Source organism: Camellia sinensis, chromosome 6 (assembly GCF_055761805.1).
Source record: "Camellia sinensis isolate YWXY chromosome 6, ASM5576180v1, whole genome shotgun sequence".
Lineage (NCBI taxonomy): Eukaryota > Viridiplantae > Streptophyta > Magnoliopsida > Ericales > Theaceae > Camellia > Camellia sinensis.
The window spans coordinates 122,330,607-122,344,330 of record NC_138966.1 but is presented as its reverse complement, the minus strand read 5'-3'; the positions used below and the strand labels follow the sequence as shown (position 1 = coordinate 122,344,330).

The 13,724-nt window shown below is 32.9% G+C and overlaps 1 long non-coding RNA gene across 21 annotated transcripts; it reads left to right on the top strand.

Moving 5' to 3' along the window:
* Positions 1–1,152: 1,152 nt before the first annotated feature.
* LOC145792857 (uncharacterized) lies at positions 1,153–10,408 on the top strand. Of its 21 annotated transcripts, none has more exons than XR_014332962.1 (6): positions 1,153–2,910; positions 3,041–3,133; positions 3,309–3,360; positions 8,107–8,225; positions 8,357–8,417; positions 10,116–10,376. It is a non-coding gene; the product is annotated as an uncharacterized LOC145792857 (long non-coding RNA). The 21 variants fall into 21 exon arrangements; XR_014332952.1 differs by having other exon boundaries at positions 3,303–3,360; XR_014332945.1 differs by having other exon boundaries at positions 3,041–3,360; positions 10,116–10,408.
* The last annotated feature ends 3,316 nt before the right edge of the window (positions 10,409–13,724 follow it).

The window sequence follows — 13,724 nt, the reverse complement described above, 5'->3', positions numbered from 1 at the left end:
AGCTTATTTCAACCGTTGTATCGTGAGAAATAGACGTCAGCGTACCTCCAGCATCCATCGAGAGGCGGTCTGTTTTAAGGAAACTGTGGTATCACACAGGTTTCGGCTTTTTTTCTTCTTTTCTTATTATTTGTTTTTTAATCTTTCAGAATTTAGTTTACCTCGATGAGCTCTAATCTTTAGTTATCCATATTAATAATTTGTTCTTTTAATAATGTAATCTAATTTATTTCTGTATTTAGTTGTGTCGTTTATTCTGTATTTCATCCTTGAACAAAAAATAAAAGAATTATTTTGTCATTTCTATTTAATTTATTATATATATTTTTCTTGTATTATTATGGAAAAATACCAACAATCTTAAAATAGATTCATTATAAATAGTTTTTGAAAAAATAATTTAGCTTTTATTTTAATTTATTCTAGTAACTCTTGAAATTAAAATTAATTTAAGAGTTATCAGATTGTTTTGAGTTGTTTATTTCTAATAATTTATTCATGCAATTTATTTTATATTAATTAGTTGTTATTGCATGAGTTATTTGATTGTTAGTGTTTAAGTTTGTTGGAGTTTATAAAAATAAAAATTTTATTATGTAAGATTCTTACTATTTTATTTAATTTATTTGATTATTTTCTTTTGTAGTTAACTTTCTTTACAAGTTTGCCTAAGCGAGAAAGAATGATATATAATACGAACAAATAAAATAAATTGAAATTAGTAAATTGGACTACTAATTGTCTATTTGAACATGATTACCTTGGACCTTCAGAATTTTAGTGAATTTAATTATTCACTTTAGACACTACTACAAAAACAGTAAAGATCACATTTTGACAAATGAAAATATCTCTCTTTTATTAGAAGTGTGATAAAAAAAAAATTAGATTGATATTTTAATCACACGTAATTTAATTAAATGTGATAATATTTTTTTTTATGTCACTTTTCACTTAAGTGCGATTATATATATATATATATATATATATATATATATTTTTAATCTCACATTCTAAATAAGTGTGATTATTTATAATTTTTGTAATCACAACTTCTAAATAAGGGCGATCAAAAGTTTTTGGAGGGAATATTTACCGACTAATTTTATTTTATGTTTAATTTTTTTTATTGTTATTTCTCTGTATGTATCGAATAATACGTACACCAAAGGAAATACCCATCAACACTGTCTCTTGCTCTTACTCTCGTCGACTGCCCATTGGTCTCCTCTTATCAACTAACCATCGGCCACCGTCACTCATCGTCTCATCGCCACGATCGGTACACCATCTCAGGCCCATTGATTTTGAATCAGGTTTTTCTATTTCTCTCTCTCTGTGTCTTGCTTTGTCTCTCTCCCTCCATCTATTTCCTAATTTGACACTAGCTCTAGGATTTGTTTGTTTTTGTGTTTTAATGTTGTATGGGTTTGATTTATGAGAAACAAGTAAATGGGTTATGGGTTTTGATCTACATTTAGGGGTTTTTTTTCCCTTTCTTTTGATACAAAGGCTTTCAAGACCCAATCAAGTTTTAGTGGTTAAAATGATACATGGCTGAGATCATTTGCACTTTTGGAGTATTGGGTACCTGCAGATTGGTGTTATAGTGCTTACTTCTTGTGCTTGGGCTTTTTTGTCTTTCTTTTGGTAGAATTTCTAAAATGGGTTTCTCTGTATGTTTGTGGTGAGCAGAAACAAAATTGATTTGGGTTATTTATTGGTTAGTTATTTGATTTTTTCGATTGATTGTAATAAGATATTGGGAAATTTGGTTTTTAGGAGTCTCAGTTTTCAGGCATGCTAAATTTGAGGGTTTTGTTGGCTTTCTTGGAATGACTCATTAGAAGGTTTTGTTATTGTTTAGATTTCGATTTTCTTCTTAACAATTCATGTTTTCCCTTAGACTTGTTTGCATGTTTGTTTGATTATTCAGGAATGGAAATTGGTTGGTATAAACATTTTCAAATATGAGTCTTTCAGTTATGGCAAAGTGCGCCCCTTAAAGAATTAATCTTATTAAAACATTTGGCTCATTTTATAACACCATTAAGTGCTTAAATGTGGAAATTTTTAGTGGATCTTCTATTAAGTTAGTTTAATAAAGCATGATAAATCACCATTTAAAAGTAAGAACCCATGTTAAAAGGGATCCAAGCTTTATGTCATAGAGATGTAACTCAGCACATAATGCTTAACATGATTACTCAGTGGTGGCTTTACGATCTTAATAAAATTATATTTGAATTTCTATTGCTACTAATTATATTCTTATATGTTTCAGCACTATTAGTTTGTATGCTTGTGGTTTGCACCATAACAGGTCAGCTTCGATGGTAATGTTTAACTTCTTGCCTCATTTTATTACAATCATGGAGTTGAGACATGGAATTTGGAGGAGTTTTTAACTCAAATATATTGTCATTCATTACAATATGGATGTGTGACATAGATGTTAACCATAAAAAAGGAATATCATGTATGATTCCAAATTTTAGGAATGGATCGTTTCAGGATTTGCAATGGAATAGGCTATGCTATATAGTCTCTTCTAAATAAATGAATTACTTGTGTAATGCACCAAAGATTCGCAACTGGTTTCATTTTAAAATTAAAAAAAAAATGAAAACTACTACAAACAAGCTCATTTTACAAACTGTTTGCACAATTATTTTCAGGAATTTTTTTCTCAATTTTTCAGAGACACGATATCATTGTTATTTTGCCATGGAATGAATGGTTGTTCACTAAAGACGATAGCAGTGCACATATTGCGTTGCTTTCTTGGCATCTTGATCTCTGGGCCAAATTTAATGAGACTGCTGCTTGAGAGTATGCACCAAGCATGTCCAGCCAGCCTTTTGGTTTTCATAACCTAGGAATTATCCACCACCCTTGGATGCTCATGTGGTAATGTATTTATATGGCCTTTTTTTCATTTTAATTGATTCTCTCTCTTCTTTCTTCTATATACTAGTATCATGATGATGGCTTTTATTTTCATTTACTAGTTTAGATTTTTAACCTTTTATGGGTACAGGTTGCTTCTATTACAACTGTTTGGAGCCAGCTATAGCCTAATTATGTAGCTAATATTTGGAATGAAGCCTTGAACAAGCGACTTGGAACTCAGGTATTGTAATAATTTATTCTCATTTTGTTGTCTAAGGTTCACAAATCCCATGCATAATGTATCTATTTCCAAGAATAATTTGATGGGGGTTGTTCTTTTGTTAATCATATACTAATTAGTATTTGTATGAATCTATTATCTTTGTCACTCTCATGCATAATGTTGACAGGAGTAGTTGAAGAGGGATGGAGCTCTTCACAGTTGCTTTTACTACCTGCCTTATTTTGGTGTGTATGTCTCAATGTGTTGTATATTTTCACATAGCTAATGCTTGTTATTTTGGTTGTTATGGAAGAGAAAATCATGCTAAATTAGACCCAAAAAACTTCACCAAGTTTTCTAGCAATTTTTCAGGTTAGAAATTTGATGCTACTGAATTACATGCTTCATGAATTCATTGTGCAGAATTGTGGTGTTAAGATACTGTAACATAGTATCTCTGAGAGTAGCCTATATTTATTAAGCTACAGCATGGAAAGAATCGAGTAGATTTTAACTTGGCATCCAAAGTTTGCTTTACAAATTTTCATGGAATCACTTTACAGTTGCAAACTACAATCATTTTAGGTCCAATACCCTAATGCCATGAATGCAAGCATATCAGTTATAGAGTAAAACCCAATGTCCTAATGATCATTAGTCTAGAAAGCTACCCTGATTGAATCAATGGATTACTTAGCTAAAATCTTCAATAAATGAAGGGAAAACCCAAAACACGTTTTTAGACACCCCATTTTTGACCATCCTCAAGACTCGGACGTCATCGCTTGTGCACTCGATGATTATGATTGCATGTGTTCGTTTTGAGTGCTTGAAGTTCTTAGTGGACTATCTTGCCTTTTAAGCCTTGAAACCTTATCTGTTTTGTGCCTTGTTTTGGACCAAAACCTTGTTTTTGCTTGCTTGGAACTATTGGTGACCTGTTGGCCACCACCATAGGTTGTCAGCCATGGATGATGGTTGTCGGCCAGGGGTGTAGCCGGTCGGCCACCAGTGGTGGCTGACCGCCACCAATGCCTTTTTCCAGGTATTTGTTGACAGTTGTGCCAGTTGTTAGCACAATGGGTTGTATCTCCCTACACGTGTATGGTGGGATCTTTCCAAGCTCAAAGAGTGTTTTTCTATAAATATGGGGGTTCCTCCCCCATTTTGAGAGCTTAGCAATTTTGGAACAAAATTCTCTCTCTCTAGATTTCTCTCTCTCTCTTACAATTTTGTGCTTTGTAGCTAGTTTTCTCTACACTTTTACATACCCTATCTTGATCAAAGTTATTTCTCTTTGGTTTTAGCTTGGATTTGTGCCTAGAGTTGCTCTTTGCTTCAAGAGGTAGTTTACTTGCTTTGTTCACTTGTTTAGTATACTTGTTTTCTCATCTTTGTAAACTATTTTGAGGCTGGTTTTGAACCGTAAGAAGCCCTGTTTTTGTGTCTTAAAAATGGTACTTTGAGCCCTTTTTTAGTTAGAGGTGGTCCATCCTTTTTGCTTGTTAGCTTGTATAGCTTTTGTGCTTTTCATTCATCACTTTCAAATCAAATTTTTTGGGCCTTTTAACCACTGAATTTCAGAGGTTTTTCAGTGGCCAAAAAATCATTTTGAAGTCCAAAATTGGAGGGGTTAGCCTCCCCTCTTCATGTCTTGTTTGCATGCCTAGGCAACTTCACATGTCAGCATGTTTTTCTAGCTTAACTTAGCTCAAGTCCAGCATGTTTTAGTCTCTGAAATAACCTTTTTTTAGCTTTGTTTTCAGCTGGTTAGCTTGTTTGAGTCTTGTTTTGCATAGTTATAGTGTTAATTCCTTCATTAGTTTAGTGTTTCAAGGCATTAATCATCATTAGTGTGAGTTGGTTGCATGTTTTTAGTGCTTTTATCACTCATTTTCAGCACATTCAATCTCTGCAATCTCTCTGATTTTTTCACTTTTTCATTTGCTTCGAGGGTTGTTTCAATCTTAGGGTTGTTTAAGCTTGAGGTTGAGACTCATGCTTAATGATTTAATCCTCCTTTGAGGGTTTATTACCAACGGCATGGAGTTTCCCTCATGCCTTAAACCACCCATTGGTTAACACTTCTTTCACTTTAGAAGACACTCACCAATAGACAAATTGATTAACGGATGGTTTGGTAACTAAAATGAGTAAACAAAATTTGACAAGTAAAAGTGTGCAAGATAAGCATTCTTTGTGTTGCATTGCATGTGTTCAAATTGGACGTTAATTTGAACACAAGGCAAATGGGACATTTCATACTCAATAGTGATGAAATGCGTCATTTTCCTAGGTCACCATTGCCCTTGATCATGCATGATAGGGTGGTGGTCATTCTGGTCTTGTTTGTGCATTTATTAAACCTGTACACACTTGGTCCCTTAGCTATCATGCATGAAAATTGCTTGATTGGTGGTTTGAGGGCCAAGAGTTTCTCTCCTTTGAGCTTGTGTGATGATAAGGAGGGTAAATAATACAGACAACCTGTGAGAATACACTGTTTTGCTCTCTGTTGCAGCATGGAAGTGTGAACCAGTAGTGGCCGACAGCCACCATCAGTGGCCGACCGGCCACCAGTGGTAGCCGACCAGCCTCTTGTCCTCTTGTCGGCCATCAGTGATTTTTGCACAGTGTGTTCCTGAGGTGAAGCAGAGGTGTTCTAGAATTGGCAGAATTTTCAATGCTCAAACATGCAAATAGAGGCTTGCAGCAGCAAAGCAATAGCTTTTTTGGGTGAAAGATCAAGCATGCATGCATTCCTCGCTTCCCAGGATTAACTAGTTAGTTTAATTAGCATTAGATCAAGCATGTGTTGTAATTAATTGGTTATATCTAATTATCAATTTCGTTTTGTAATAATTAGTTAACCAAAATAGTTAATTAATTCGAGTTTTGTAATAATTAGATAGCTTAATTAGCATAACTAGTTAGTTAGCTTATTCATTCGGACCCTTTTTCGTGAGGGCATAATATTATAATAAGTGTGCGTGCGTGTGTGTATGTCTTCTAACCTCATGTTTTTCTGCCTTTTATTTAATCGCTTTCAATGGTTAGATTAGGGTCATGTTTTGATTAGCATATCGCATGCTTGCATCTATTCATCTTGTCTTGCATGCACCGAGGCTCAGCGCATCATTCAAACTGTATTGCAATTTCAAATACTTCTTTGAATACATTTTTAACCGCATGTTATCAAATTAATTCATATGCCATATTAGTAGCCGAGCCAATTAATTGCATTATTGCATGCGTTGCATTAGACATCTTGTATAGTTAGGATCATACATCTTTTTAACTAGTTTCTGTTTTGGCTTGGAGTATTCTATAAGTTTTTATACTTTAGCATACTTGCATGAGTGTGATTGCCCTATTGCCATAATCAGCATGCTTGCCATGAGGCTACGTGCTTAGATGATTAACAGCTTGAATGCTTGTGGATGAAGGCTTGTTGTTTGAATTGGAACAATTCAACGAATGTGCGTTTTCAGCCCATTTTTGAGTGGCAAATCATGTTTTAAGCCCACTTTGTTTGGTGGTAAATCCGCAATCTTTAAGCCCACTTGAGGTGGCAAATTCAAACCATTTTCGCAAACAAACATAAGTTGAATTGTTCTAAATTAAGTAAACTAGTCTATACTTACTTGTGTGCATCACATATTAAAGCTAGTTGAATAATCAACAAGAACACATAATGTTGATAAGAAATCATATCATGATTAGTAGAGGCCGATTTTTGATCGGGCGAGCGAGGGTGCTCAATTCATGACCTTCCCCCTTCGTACCTAAGTTCCCGAGCCGAGACAACTTTGGTGATGACGGACACGTGGCCTTCAGCACGAGTCAGGGTTTTCTAAATTTTTTCAAAATAAAATATTTAGGTGGCGACTCTGCATCTGACAAAGCAGTTAAATTTTGGCATTATTTGATTTAAAATCGATTTTTCAAAAAGATTTTTCGGATTTGGACTCTTTTGTGTTTATCAGTTTCACATCACACTTGTGAGACTAGATTCAGAACTGCGGGAATCCAAACTGTGAGGCCTTTCTTTTTCAAACCTTTCGAAAGGCAGGGCGCGGAAAAAATGCGAGTCCACAACTTTCGATTTTGAATGACCAACCAACTAATAAAGATTTTAATACATAGGGATTTAACATAAATTACCAATTAGCAATTAAGGTTTATGCCTTCTTTCAGGTATTGTACATTAGTTATTAAAGGTCCAATCTTTTCTTTTCATCATCATTTTATATTTTTTTGGGGGTTTTGAAAATGACTTTTGTTTGAGTTTCAATTATGAAAGAGAATTATACTACTTTAGCATGAATCATGTTTTAATTTGATTAGGGGCAATGCCATGGCCCACTATCGAGGGTTAAATAAAAATGTGAGGAAAACTACACATAGTCATTGGAGCTTGGCCAATGGTTTGTTTCATAGTTAATGTTTCATATTTCTTTTTTATGTGAGTTTGCAATAAGTTTTATGGTTCTTTTGTTGCCATCATTCTTTTGATTGAATTGAAGCATATATCTATGGTATTGATTAATTCCTATATATCATAATATTTCTATAGTTTCATTGATGTTATGGTGCAAGTAAGGTATCTAGAACACATGGTGCTATTTTGATCAAAAAATTGACAGAGGAATTCATCAAGTTAGGTTAAGTTCCACATTTCACAAATTTTCTAGCTATCATTTGGTTTCATTTGCAAAATAAAAAAATAAAAAATAATTAAGTTGAGATTTTTTACAAATTTTTTAGCTATCATTTGGTTATGTCATGACATTCAAAATTAATTAAGAACCCCTTTCTCTTTGGTTGCCATGTGAGAGACATTTCTATTCAGCTGGATAACTCTCATGTTATTCCTTTTGTTGGTGTATTGTTTTGTTTTGTCCTATGCTTAGGAGTAATTACTAAACATTGCATCTGGAATCTCTATGCTTAGGAGTTACCATATTTTTATTCTAAGTGTTAATGTGCAGGTACTTAAATATGCTAGTACTTTTGTTAAGGAAGTCCATTATTGTGGGTCCAGTGTTAAGAGCTCTAAATTTTTGGAGTGCTTTTATCTTTTCATTCCCTTACCTGCTTTTGTTGTTGAGTATGTGCATGCACCTTTTTTCTTTTCCTCACCTATTATTTTCTGTATACCATGGGTTTTATCTTGGCTCTTGCAAATGCTTATTTTTGCTGTAATTTCTTACCTTTTTGTTTTTTGTGTAATGGTGTAAGGTCTTTTGGTGTTTCACTGCTGGTTGCTGGCTTTCATGACAAGGGTGCACAACTATATCAGGTATGTCATTTGGGTCCTCATTTGATATTGACCTTAATTGTGTTGGGGTTGCCTGGCGGATTCATTCGTTTTCATTTGTGGTTGGATTACCTTCTTTATTATTATATTTGGATGGATAACCAACCCAACCTTTGAAGATTTTGGGATATCTCTTGTTCTAATTAGATTATTTTTTAATGTGGGTTGGGATATCTCTAATCAAAGGCTATCCAATTTTTATTCTTCTTTCACATGTGTCACTACCCAAAAATTATTTTGTAGTTGAAGTGCGTAAAACATAATAACCATATTATCTTAATTATTTTGACCCAAACACACATCTTTGTGAATTTCTTGAATTTATTTTTCGTTTAGCCCAAAATTATTTCTAAAGAAGAGGCAAATTTTGCCTCTGAATTAATTTATGTTATCATTTTTCAGATCAGAAATTATTTTAAAATATGGTCAAAGAATTCAAGGACTTTGTGCTTCAAGTTTTTTCATTTTTTTAATATATATAATCACAGTTAATTTTTTTTTTATTATTTCCTTTGTATATACTTTTAAACATTCAACTTTCATTTATGAAATAAATGACGTTATTCCATTCAATATGTGGTTGTGATTCAAATGATAGTGTATATATATATATATATATATATATATATATATTGTGTATTACGTTCTTCAAATGCGTACAAAAATAATATCGATTATTCTTCAAATATGTTGAACTATTTTTTTTTATCACACGCATTAATTATAATGAGAAATGCATATAACGTGTGATCTTATCTCATTATTAATCACATATTTTATTAGTTATACATCACACATAAAAAGTGTGATCTAAATGTTTATTATTACACGTAAAAAGTGTGAAAGTGTGATCTAAATATTTATTATCACACGCATAACGTGTGATGGAATCATCTTTTAATGACACTTAAAATGTGTAATTAAAAATGACATTTTTTAATCACACTTTGACAAAACTTAAAAATTGTGATTAAATAACATATATCACACATAAAAAGTGTGATCTATTTATGATTTTGTGGTAGTAAGAGTTCAATTTAATTTCGGATTTATTCCGTTTGTTGTTTTAAAAGTTTGGTAACAAATTCAATTTAATTGATTAATTAAATTTTGAAAAAAACAAAGAGCTGAATTTTCAGAATGTCAAGAGATTCGGTTAGTCGAGAGGTTTTCAACGATATAGTATACTCCAACCTGGTTTATTTTAGGAGGAAATTTAGTAAATAGTTTCTATTTTTGTATATAATGGTCTTATTTCTAAGCTTACTTATGATTATATTGCATTATCACATGGCGGTATAGCTTGGTATTGTAGTGATATTAACTCATTTATTCTACTTATTTTTTGTTGTATCAATTGTGAGTTCTTTCATGTCTTGATACATAACCAAGGAAATTACTCCAAAATATTTTATATATTTATGGAATGATAAGTGAGAATTTAACTCTATTGTTATATATATTTGCTCATAGTTGATGGTTGGATTGCAAATATTATGACCATAATATTCCTATATATATATAATTGATTTATAGCCATGCAACTCATGACATTCTTGTAATTGCAATGCATCTATAGCCTTTGAATTACACATTGCGAGTTATATCTGAAATTACTTGTGTAATATTCAATTTATTGGTTCATTAACTCATCTTGGATCCAAATGTGTATATGAACAGTGAGCATGGAGATTTAGTAGCAATGAGAATCGAGTTTTGTAATGTGTTTTATACAAAAATAAGCATTACAAGTGGAGAAGTGTGTCCCTGGCTAAAAAGATGATTCCAGATGCAACCATGAACTCCGTTTTGTAGATTTAGACAATTTGTAATTGTAACAATTGTACTTGCATTTCCATTTCCATTTGTAGTGGTTTTAATTTCTAATTTGTAATAATTTCACCATATTAAAAAGAAAGGGGGAAAGAAAGAAATTATAAACCTTCGGGTTTAGAGAAAGTCTTTGGGATTAATTTTATTATTTCCAAAGTGCTTTGGTTTTCTATGATAGAAAACAAAGTATAGCCTTGGCTAAAGAGTATTTCTGATTTGTTCAGAAATGACAACTAAGATGGATTTGGTTTCAAACCCTTGTGGTTAAAGAAAATCTTTGGGTTTAATCTTTTTATTTCCAAAGTGGTAGGAAACCAAGTTTTGAGAAAGTATTTGGTTATAATTTGATTATTTCCAAAGTGTTTTGTTTCGGTAAAAGAAACCAACTTTTAGCATTAGCTAAAATATTTCTGATTTTTATTCAGAAATAATGGGTTTAGTTCCGGGAGTACCGATAAACTTTTATGAGTGGTGTGATTCTGATAGCAAATTTTAATTACTTATAAGTTTTGTAGATTTAGTTTGTTTTAACCTAGTTTATCCCCTAAAAAACTTGATTTTAAATTTGTTTCTCATGAATTAGGAGTCAACATGCTCTTGAAACTTTTGTCTAAGGTTAACTGGGTCTTAAGTGGAACCGGTGTGACCCCTCTAGTCTTTTTGGAAACTTTCCTGACCATGTTCAATTCTAGGGTAATGGTGAGATCAGTTTTGAATTAAATTTCTGACTTTGGAATTTTTTAGTGTTAAGATTAGTTTCTAGAAAAACAGAATAGTGAAAATCTATAGTGATTTTTCCGAAATGGCTTTAAGAGGTGATAACAGAAAATATGGTTCCACCTGACAACCTTAAGCCTTGCGAGGTTCTTAAAGAAAGATCTAGAGAGATCAAGTGTGATTAGAGGAAATCATAAGATTGCATGATAATATCTCTGAATTAATCAAAGGCAATTAGCATGTTATCTTTATGTCAGTTATAGCATGTATGATTGCTATGTGACTTTGCTTGAAAGCAAAGATGAGACAACCCATTGGGGTGGGTGAATATATTTTTGAATTTTTTAAATTCCAAATATACTCTTATATTGGTGGCTCCTAGTGAGTACAAGATCTCTAATCATAGAGATAGAAAATTTATGGTTCCTAGGAGATGTTAAACCACTGGCTACACAGTTATGAGATTGTGGTTCCTAGTAGTGAATAGATTACTGATCACATGTGAAGACATGATGGTTCCTAGTAACGGAAAGGCTGCTGATTATATGTCAAGACATGATGATTCCTAGTAATTTAAGAGTCTATTGATCATATGTCAAGATGTTGTGATTCCTAGTAGTAAAGTAACTACTGATCATAAGTCAAAACATTGAGATTCCTAGTAGTAGAAAGTCTACTAAGCATATGTTGAGAAATTAGTGATTCCTAGTGATAAGACTACTGGCCATGTTATGAAATTCCGAATAGTAGACTATTGAACACTGGATTTGTATTTCCTAATAGTAAGACTATTGGCTTCAGAGTGACATGTTGGACCAAACTTGTTTTGGTGCCTTAAATTCGTGAAAGACCTAATTCAGTTAATGACGGTCTGGGAATATGTTTTCTATGATATGATTTTGAGAGTTTCATAATCATTGCGACATATGAAATTGTTTAAAGACCTTGTATGAATTTTTGGAGAGGCCGGGAGCCTTCGTATAAATTCTACAAATGTGGAGGTGTCACGCAAAAAGTGGCAAATGTGGGGGTGTCATGCAGAATATGGCAATACCTAAACCCAAGATGAATAAGATAAGCCTTAAAATCTGTTGACTTTATATTCAATGGCTATACATAATATAGTAGAGCATACGGGTTTTTTGTGTAGACAAATCTGATATTCAGATTTACACAAGAATACTATCATGAAATTGAGGAAATGATTTTCATAAGAAAAGAGATGAGCCTAAAAGATGTTAATATGCTAGGACTTTAAAGTTCTTCTATCTAAACCTTCTTAAACCTATATGGTGGCTAGTGAGGCTAAAAGCTTCTTTGAAGTTGTGATTTCTCTAGAAAATTTAGTTTTATCTTGCATAGATAATAAGCCTTGGGATGCAAGTGAATGAAAGCCAATGAGATAGCCTTATTATCAAAGGATACCGATAAAGAGAAGGCCTGGATTGCTTTGATACGTGATCACCAGTTATGGTGAGTGTGATCACAATTGTGCGAAGTCTAGAGATACATCAAGATGGATGTTCATATAGCTTTCCTATATGAAGATTTAGTTGAATAAATCTTTATGGAACAACCTGAAGGGTTTGTCGGTTCCAGGATGAAAGATTGTAAGCTTGAGAATCATTTTATGATTTGAAATAAGTGTCGAAATAATGGCATGAGGAATTTGACTACACTATGTTGCCAAGTGGGTATTCACAAATGTGTTTATGTTAAAGACATTGACAATAGTATATGTCGTGTTGTGTCAGTGTGTAGGTGACATGCTCATTATTGGTAGTTATGAGAAGATACTCAATACTACCAAGTGGATGTTATACTCTAAGTTTGATATGAAAGATATGAGCCTTGCAGATGTGATTCTGGGTATTAAGATTACTACAATATATGGTAGTATTGTACTTTCTCAGTCTCATTATGTTGACAAGATACTTGAGAAATTTAGTAAATCAGATACAAGTGTGTCGAGGACACTGGTAGACTTGAGTCTACATTTGGCCAAGAATAATGGTGAAAGTGTATTTCAACTAGAATATACTCAGGTCATTGGAAGTTTAAAGTATCTGATGAGTTATACAAGGCCTGGTATAGCCTACTCAGTGAACAGGCTTAGTAGATTCGCGAGTAATCCTAATACTACTCATTGAAAGGGCATTATGCGGGTGTTGGATTATTTACACTACACTTGGGATTTTAGGCTACATAACACTTGATATCCAATTGTACTAAAAGGATACAAAGGCACCTACTGGATATCTGATACAAAGACTACGAATCCATTAGTGGATTTGTTTTCTCTAATTGGAGCTGCAACTGTGTCTTGGAGATCTTCTAAGCAAATGTATATCATGAGAACAATGATGAAATCGGAATTTATTGCTTTAGATAAAGCTACTAAAGTAACTGAATGGCTTTGTCAGTTTTTTGAGGATATTCCATGTTGATCAAAGCTTGTGCCAGAAATTTTGTATACTTTGCGACAACCAATCAAGTATTGGTAGGGCATGGATGAAAGGTCTAGACATTTTTGTTGAAGACGTAGTTCCATACTATGACTAATCTCATGTTTTGTCACTATAAACTATATACAATCTAAGGACGATATTACGAATCCGTTAACGAAAGGGTTAAATCGAGAGTTAATAGAAAGGTCGTTAAAAGGAATGGGGTTAAGGCCTTTAGCGAATGTTGCCGGAACAAAAAACCCAACCTAGTTGACTGGAAATTCCAAGATCT